This window comes from Cynara cardunculus, assembly GCF_001531365.2.
Source record: "Cynara cardunculus var. scolymus isolate 2C chromosome LG 2, CcrdV1, whole genome shotgun sequence".
Taxonomy (NCBI): Eukaryota; Viridiplantae; Streptophyta; class Magnoliopsida; order Asterales; family Asteraceae; genus Cynara; species Cynara cardunculus.
Genome location: NC_037529.1, coordinates 55661413 through 55671217, shown reverse-complemented (window position 1 = coordinate 55671217; position 9805 = coordinate 55661413). Strand labels below are relative to the sequence as shown.

Sequence of the window (9805 nt, the reverse complement as noted above, 5' to 3'; positions counted from 1 at the left end):
TGTTGGGCCGTGTGAGATGTATTGGGCTGAGGAGGTTGTTGTGGAGTGATGGAAGATGTATGTGGTTCGAAAAAGATATCGGATGTAGGTAGGGGGTCGGGTGAGGGTCCGTGTGAGGAGAAAGGAAAAATGTGGTCGATAAACTCCACATGACGGGAGTGATAGAGACGGTGGGTTAGAGGGTCGTAACATTTGTAGGCGGATTTAGACGAAGAGTATCCAAGGAAGATGCACTTCGTCGAGCGAGGGTGAATTTTGGACTGAGCATACGGATGAAACCAAGGAAAACATAGACACCCAAAGGGTTTGAGTTTGGTGTATGTGGGTGGGGTGTTGTATAATTTTTCAAATGGTGATTTGAAGTCTAAAATTTTGGTTGGTAAGCGGTTAATAAGATGAACCGCCGTTTGAAAAGCATGGGACCAAAACGAGAGTGGTAAGTTGGCATGATGCAGAAGTGACAACCCGGTTTCAACAATGTGTCGATGTCAGCGTTCCGCCACTCCATTTTGTTCCGGAGTGTGTGGAGGGGTGGTGAAGTGGGAAATACCATTTGTTGAAGATAAGGGATGAGACCAACGTATTCTCCCCCATTGTCCAAGAAAAGAGAGATGAGAGGAGTTTGGAAAAATTTCTCGACAAGTGTTCTAAAGATTGGAAATAATATGGAGACATCTGATTTTCGTTTGATGGGATAAAACCATGTGTATTTGGAGAAAAAATCAACAAAGATGACATAGTACTGATATCTATCGTTAGAAAGTTTGACCGGTCCCCAAACATCGGAGTAGACAAGTTCAAGTGGTTTAGACACTTTAAAGGAGTTTTCTCCAAAAGGTAGTTTATGACTTTTATTCAAGGAACATGCATCACAATGAAACATTTTATTCGACATATTATTGTTTAGTAACCGCTTTAGAACTTTGATAGACGGGTGTCCCAATTTATGATGCCATGAGAGAAGAGAGGGGGACGTCTTGGTGCTTGTGTTGATTTGCAAACGAGGATGAGTGGGAGACGCATAGTAGACGTCGTTAATGTTCACCCCCCGCATGAGTCGCGCCCCCGTCCGAAGATCCTTAACAAAAAAAATGTAAAGGAAAGAATTCAACGAAAACTTGGTTAGTTTTGCAAAGTTTAGCAACCGAGATGAGATGATGACGCAAACGCGGAACGAGTAAGACATTAGATAAATTTAAATAGCGGGAGAAAGTGGGAATCGATGCATGACTGATATGAGAGATGGAGAGGGTATTACCATTTCCGAGAGTGATCTCATCGGGTCCTCCATATTCGGATAGGTTGTGTAAAAGTGCTTGGTCAGATGTGGCATGGTTAGAGGCTCCACTGTCAAACATGAGCGAAGGTGGGGAGTTTGCCATGGAAACGTTGATGATCGGTTTCGTTGGTGCCAAAGCAAGATTATTGTGTTGCAAGAATCGTGCAAACTTCTGACACTCCTTGGTTTCGTGACCTAGAATATTGCAGAATTGACAGAAAAAATTATTACGATTAGTTCTGAAATGTGACAAGTGACCAGTGTTCCCATTGTTAGGGTTTCGTGTGCCAAAGATATTTGGCCTGGGTTGGTTTCTGGCGGCTGAAATATTCGGCCTGCTTGAGATTGTATCTGGCTAGTTCTTTGCATGAAATTGATAGTAGTAATTGGCTCAGTAGGTTTGGCCTCCAACAAAGACCTTTCATGATCAATCAACTTCTCATAGAGATCAAAGAAGGCAATGGTAGTGTCCCGAGTCTTTAATGCAACGGCAATCTCCTTGTAGTCGTCACCAAGGTGAGCGAGAATGTGAACAGTAAGGTCATCATCATCGATTGGTTTTTGTGCCAAGGCCAATTCATCAGCAATAGCTTTCATCTCTTGGAGATAATCAGCAACGGGTCTGCTTCCTTTGCTGGTTGTGGTGAGTTTGGTGCGCAAAGAGATGATTCTGGATCTGGAGACACTTGCATAGCTTTCAATTAGACGGATGAAGAGTTGGCGAGATGTTTCCGCAGAGGAAATGATTGGCTGAATGGTGTCGGAGCAACTCCCAAGCAACGCACCAAGGAGAACTTGATCCTAGCGGTACCAGGTACGATAAGCAGAGTTTGATTTTCCATCTATGTTTTTCGGTGGTGGTTCGGTTGAGCCATCCACGAACTGTTCAAGTGCGAGTCCAGTGAGGGTGGAGAGGACCTGCTTGCGCCACGAGGGGTTTGCTGTTAGTTTGATGGGAAATTTGGTGGTTGTGGAGAGTGGGATGATTGTGGTGGAGGTAGCCATTGCGGCGGCAGGAGAATAGAAGACAGTTGGGATCGAAAAAGAACTCAGGGGAGTCACAGGGCTCTGATACCATATAATGTTTGAATGAATCTTGATTTATTATTTACAGAGTACAAGGCTATAAATAGAGAGCTGTACAACAAGAAGGAGAGAAATACAAGGAGAAATTAATCCTAAATATGGAAAATATACAAATGTAAATGAGTCAGCAAGGATGAAGGAAACTGATGATAGACACACTTGATTTTAGGCTTTTGATTTGGTATTCCTTATATCCTTTTTCTTTTAAGTTTTACGACAACAACAACTACTCAATGGGTTTGGTACTTTTCTTTTGAGTTTAGGGAGGTTTTACGATTTAAAGTATCTGGACTTAAAGGATCAGCAAACACTTCACAATATGTTTGTAGAATTATTCGCCTTTACAAACAAGCAATGCGTGCGAACAACACAATAAGTGTTTTGGTAAAAAATCAGACTCTCAACTGACGACGATATTTCCTTCGACCGCAACGACTATAATCAAAATTCATATGACCAACGACCGTGATGCCTATGATCGTAGTTATATATGACCACAAGACCGACGATCCTTAGTCGAAGGTTTCCTACAACTATAAGATCTATGACCTTTGGTCGAAGATTATTTATCTACAATCGAAGTTTCCTTCGACGCATTAAACTAACTGCATATTAATTACAACAACCGTCACGTGGAGTTTTATCGCAGGAATAAAGACAAACACAATTATTAACTATGGAAGATTATAACGAAAAACCAAGATCCAAGATATCAATGTCAACTGTTTCCTTCATTTAATCACATTTAAAGTTGACCATTGAACCTCTTCGATGAATCACCTATAAGAGGCCAAAAGATCTTAAGAACAACCTGTGGATCATCAGAAGCTTTACGCATATGAATTTTATTAGCAGAAGCAACTTTTGTTCTTTACTATTTTCCAGACATATGTGTTACTTTGTTTACATCGTTATAACTATTGTCAAGGACGACGTCTCTAGTTAACGTCCATAGTGCATCAACGATCTCTTGTATCATCTGCGATTTTCCCCTCGTTTAAGGGTTTTTCCGCATCACCAATTCGTTTGTCTCATTTATCTTTGTCTTTGTTATTTGTTAGTGTTTATTTCAATGTGATTGATCTTTAATTGTTAAAGCCCCATAAACACCGATTACTAACAGTTCCTTCTATAGAACAACTTTTTTCATAGGATGACAAGCTCTGGAATTGATCAATGACTAAACCCCTTGCTCAATTTTCTACTGGATTGCCATCAGACATCGGGTTTCCTTTATAAGAACCCATGCCCTCAACAACGCCAGCAATCACCAGCTTACTCCCTTCACCACCAACGACTCTGTTCATGACCCTTTTTTCCACGATTCTTGACACCTATGACATTTCCATTGATACTGATACCTTCTATTCCCATTATAAGTTTATCACTTGCTCCTGTTAATGGTGGAGCAGAGTCATCTCATTTTCAAGGTGCACATGCCACTATAAGCCTCCCCACCCAAAATTCGGGAGTTACTCCACCCTTTCCACAAAATCCTAACCAAACCTTTGATGACCCAGTTGCTCGACGACTAAGGTTCCTCAAAGAGAAAAAAGAAAAAGTATTATCCTTGTTAAGAAGCTTCTCCATTAGCTGACAATATCACTCTAATCTATATCATTCCTCTGAACCATCAAGAAGTATGCATTTTGATAACTCTCATTTTTTTGTGTTATTTCTTATTTATTTCTTTCATTTTTGCATATATTAAATACTCTCTTTTTTTCTCCGTTTATTCTAAAAGTTTTAAAAAGATAATGAAACACAAAGGATGAAAATTTATTCCAAAAACCATCACTTTGAAATAGTGCTCAAAGTGTCACACAATGGGAAGTTTATGAATTTTTTGATATGGCTTAACTTTTGGGAGGATGTTTTCTTGAAGATCTTCCTTAAATATATTCTACAGCTGGAGCTGCCCTGGAAAGCTGAGCTTTGAATTAAAAAAGACTATTGGATGGATTTTAACCCACAAGATATTTGAACGCTGCATTTTCTTTAGGTAATAAAGATCATCCTTATCCTCTTCTCCCCTATATAAAGAAGCCAAGGGCTCATTTGATGTTCATCTATATCTATCACAACTCGGCTGAAGTCTCTCTACTTCTACTCTTAAGTTAAGTTCAATATTTAATTTTCATGTATTAAGCTTCTTAAACGTAATCAGTTGCCCAACTCACCATTGTGGTGGCAGACTTTTCATCTATTTTAATGGAAGTTACATTTAAGTTTTATTTCTTATCTTATATTATGCTTTCCTTGTCTATTATGAGCTAATTACTTCTATGGGTGTGGGTTTAAGTTTAACTTAGGATTTTTATGCAATAATTGGGTGTTTTTATTCTTTACTACTTTGTAAACTTGGTCATTTAAGTCGGGACTAAAACTCAACACGGATAAGTCGATTACTTTGAAGTATTAATATTATGTCGTTGACCCAAAGATAAGCGGATTTGAAATACGACTTAAGTGATGCACAAAGACTTGAGAAAGTCTTTGATAATTACGTAGAGATGCGAATTTTGTATGTATTTAGCTAAGGATCAAGCATTGGAGATTTGTATTACAAAGAGATTTGAGTATGGATTTCATTTCTTTTTCTTTTTAGCAAAATCAACAAGCTTCAGAGTGGTAAGAGTGAGAACTTTTTAGGATCTGTTTATAAATCTTCACTTTCGAGAGATTGAAATTTTTAGAAATATCTCATAAGTTTCTAACCATTATATTGTTGTTTTTATCTTAAGGAATACTTACACATACATTGATGCTCATCTTTTATTTATAAGTCTATTTCATATTTTAAAGCTTTTTACCAACAAAAATCCAACTTTTAATCACAAACAGAAACATGCTCAAGAAGTTCATGAAATTCTCTAACTCTCAGTAGTTCAATCCCTGTGGAAACGATCTCGATATTTTACTACTCTATTACTTGCAAGCGATCATAGTGTCGACGTGCACTTGCACCGCCACTGTGGGGACTTTGTGCCCACTATGTAAACACGAACGATTCATAGTTTTTGGCGCCGTTGTCGGGGATTGGCATGAAATTTTATCCTGAGATATTGACTTTCATTTGAGCCTTGATCATTCATTTCATTCGCATTTTCCATGTTGTATGCCATGACTACAACACAGTGAGCTTTTACCTCTCGATCTTGAATTAGAAAGAACCATTAGAAGATGTAGAAGAGGTAAAGTTAATCGACAAAACCTCAATTAAAACCGTACCATGGGGGATATTCCACCACCACCTCCTCGGGAGGCCACAGTTAAAATTACCGATGATAAAACTAGATGAATACGAGACTACGCAACTTCTTGAATTTGGTCAATTGGCTGCAGGAATAGGTAGGCCCGAAATGACAACAATAGCTTTTGAACCAAAACCGGTAATGTTTCAAATGATTCCCGCAATGGGTCAGTTTGGGAGATTATCGTCAAAAGATTCGCACTCTCATTTAAAATCTTTTATAGAAATGACAGGTCATTTAAAGTTTCCGGAGTTACACAAAAAGCCTTACGCTTGACACTTTTCCTTTACACATTAAAGGATAGAGCTAGAGCATGGCTAAATTCTCAGCCACCAAACTCGATCCTCACTTGGAATGATTTGGCTAAAAATTTTCTAAAAATATACTTCCTCTAACAAGGAATGTGGAAATTAGAAATGAAATTATGAAATTTCGACAAAATGAGGATGAAGTGCATTTGGACGCATGGGAGAGATTCAAGGACCTTCTACAGAGGTGTTCTCATCATGGAATCCCTCATTGTATTCAATTGGAAACATTTTACGATGGATTTTCTAGTGCCGCTAAAATTATTCTTGACGCAACGGCTACTGGAGATTTCATAGCTAAAAGTCTAAAACCTACAACGAGGGGGTATGATATTTTGGAGAAAATTTCTAATAATAATACTGAATGGTCAAACTGTCTTCCTGTTGTTTCTAAATCCGCCACAGGCATTCATGAACTTGATGCCATCTCTTCTTTAAATGCACAAATTGTAGATTTAACTAATTTGGTTAAAAACAATTTAAACTTAAATAGGAAAAAGAATCAAGTACAATCCATAATGTCTAAGTCGTCTATGACTGAATCTTGTGCTTTTTGCGGAGAGGGCCATTTTTATGAATATTGCCCCGAAAACCATGTCTTAGTAAATTATGTTGAGAGTCATGCTAGAAAGAGCCCTTTCTTTCCCACATATAATTCAAATTGGAGAATCACCCCAATTTTTTATGGGCTGGAGATCCTGGACTTCAACCCCCTGGGGCAACCCAAGTCCAAAATCAACCACCAACTCCCCCAGGATTTGGGCAAGGTGCTCCTCACAATTACCAAAGTAGGCAACCCTCACAATCACACGTACCTAGGAAACAAAATGCATCGAACGGTAATTGTTTACTCGAATTATTACTCAAAGGTTTTATAAACCAAACTAATGCAATGTTAAAATGTTTCGAAAACTAACTCGGCCAATTTGTCGCCGATCTTAAGGGTAGACCTTTCGGAACTTTGCGTAGTGACACGAAAACTCCTAAGGGTAAGGAGCATATCAAGGTCGTAATCGTATTAAGTGAAGATATATCAAGAGTCAATACTCACACAAATGAAGCCTCCGAAAAATCGACCCATCAAAACGAGGTTCACACGCTTTTGATAGGTCAAAATTTCCAATTTTGAGTCCTCCCAATGGAGAAATTCAAAACCCAGCTCATGTCCAGAAAACATTCCCTGCATCCACAACCAACATACCTTTGTTCTCAGCTCAAACTTCCTATAGTGGGAAGACTGTGCCCACTCTCCAGCAGAAAAGGTCTAACCAACTAGCTCCAGATTTGCAAAATTTACCTTTTTCAGAAAGAATGAAAACCAAAAATATGGACGAGCAATTTAAGAAGTTTTTGAACATCCTTAAGCAACTTAACATTAACATACCTTTGGTAGAAGCTATTGAGCAAATACCAAGTTATGTTAAAGTTTTGAAAGACATTTTAAATAAAAAGAGAAGGTTGAACGAATTTTAGACATTTGCTTTGACCAAAGAATGTAGCGCACTCCTTACATGCAAAATTCCTCCCAAGCTTAAAGACCCGAGAAGTTTTACCATCTCATGTTCTATAGGAGGGAAAGAAGTAGGTCATGCCCTATGTGATTTAGGGGCAAGCATAAATCTCATGTCATTATCAGTTTCTATCAAACTCGGAATAGGAGAAATCCGTCCAACTATCGTGACTTTACAATTGGCAGATAGGTCCATTGCTTATCCCAAGGGTAAAATAGAATATTTTTTGGTCCAAGTCGATAAATTTATCTTTCCGGCCGATTTTCTAGCATTGGATTATGAAGCTGACAAAAATGTCCCAATCATTTTAGGTCGACCTTTTCTTGCAATCGGGAGAACATTAATTGATGTGCAAAAAGGGAAGTTAACCATGAGAGTAAGTGATCAGGAAGTGAAGTTTAATGTATTTAATTCCCTTAAGTTTCACGGAAAGGTTGGGGATTGTTCAGCTATCTGTACTTTAGGTGAAGATCTAGAGTTAAGTTTGATTGACTCTCCACACAGTAGTAACATTGGGGAAATATCTGAGGACATAATGGAGGAAAAGTTGAATTGGAAATTTTAGTTGCATTTGAACAACTTGACTTTAAAGATAAAACTATCCAAGCCCAATCTATAGAGCATGCCCCGGAGTTAGAATTAGAGCCACTCCCTAGTCACCTTAAGTATGTTTATCTTAACCACAAGGGAGGTGCCTGATTGGTTTGAGCTTGCCTCCAAAGGTCAAAAGTACCTCGAGATCACAGGTTCAAATCCAATGAGGAATAAAAATCCCCTTGTGGCCATGGAGGTTCAAATGCGGTAACTTCGGGCTATCTGTAAAGCAGGTGGTCTCCCTGGGATTAGTCGGCTCACATAGCGGGTTGGATATCCAGGTTAATAAAAAAAATATGTTCATCTTATGGAGAAGAAAAAATTACCAGTCATTATTTTCTCAGAATTAAGCAATGAACAAGAATTAAGGTTGATAGAGGTGTTGAAAGATCATAAAAGAGCTATAGGTTGGACCATTGCCGACATTAGGGGTATTAGTTCGTCTCTTAGCCAACATAAAATAATTTTGAAAGAAAATAGTGTTGGAAAGGTGCAACCACAAAGGAGATTAAATCTTGTCATGAAAGAAGTCGTTAAGAAAGAAATTTGAAGTGGTTGGATGCGGGTATCATATACCCCATTTCTAGTAATGGTTGGGTGAGTCTGGTACAATGTGTACCAAAGAAAGGGGGAACCACAGTTATCACCAATGATAAAATGAACTCATCCCTACTAGGACCATCATTGTGGCGGATTTGCATGAATTATAGGCAATTAAATCTAGCAACTAAGAAGGACCGTTTTCGTTTGTTCTTCATTGATCAAATGTTAGATAGATTGGCCGGAAAAGAATGTTATTGCTTTTTGAACGAATATTCGGGTTACAAACAAATTCACATTTCACCCGAGGATCAAGAGAAAACTACTTTCATTTGTCCTTTCGGCACATGCCATTTGGTCTATGTAATGCACCGACTACTTTCCACCATTGCATGATGTCAATTTTTTCAGACATGATTGAAGATACCATGGAAGTATTTATGGATGACTTTTCAGCTATCGACACATCTTTTGAAAATTGTCTTGCCAATATAAAGAAAAGTTTGGAGAGATGTGAGACTCATGATTTAGTTTTAAATTGGGAAAATGTCATTTTATGGTACAAGAAAGAATCGTTTTTGGGTCACATGGTTTCTAAAAATGGTTTGGAGGTTGATAAAGAAAAAATCGAGGTCATAATGTAATTGCCCGAACCATCTTTGGTCAATGGCATTTGTAGTTTTTTGCGACATGCGGGTTTTTACCGTAGATTTGTTAAAGATTTTTCAAAATTTCAAAACCTTTATGTAATTTATTGCATGTTGATCAAGTTTTTGAATTTACCTCTTATTGCAAAAAGGCTTTTGAAACTATCAAAACAGCGTCTCGGCACCAATTGTTATTGCCCCAGACTGGACCATACATTTTGAGGTTATGTATGATGCAAGTGACTGGGTCGTAGGTGCAGTTATAAAAAAAACAATCAAAGATTTTCCACCCCATCTACTACGCAAGTAAAAATTTGATGGAGGCCCAATTAAATTATACTACCACGGAAAAAGAATTACTTGCGGTAATATTTGTCTTTGATCATTTTTTATCCTACTTAATTGGCATTGAAGTCACCGTGCACACGAATCACTCTGTGATCGAATATATCTTTAATAAAGTTGATGCTAAATCAAAGCTTATTAGATGGGTTCTTCTTTTATAAGAATTTGATTCAGAAATTGTTGATCACAAGGGATGTGACAATCAAGTAGCGGATCACCTATCAAGAATTGAAGACAAAGT

The 9805-nt window shown here is 38.1% G+C and overlaps 1 non-coding gene across 1 annotated transcript; it reads right to left on the bottom strand.

Moving 5' to 3' along the window:
• Positions 1-6025: 6025 nt before the first annotated feature.
• On the bottom strand, positions 6026-6132 carry LOC112508272. The gene has a single exon (XR_003068655.1). It is a non-coding gene; the product is annotated as a small nucleolar RNA R71 (small nucleolar RNA).
• Positions 6133-9805: the final 3673 nt, after the last annotated feature.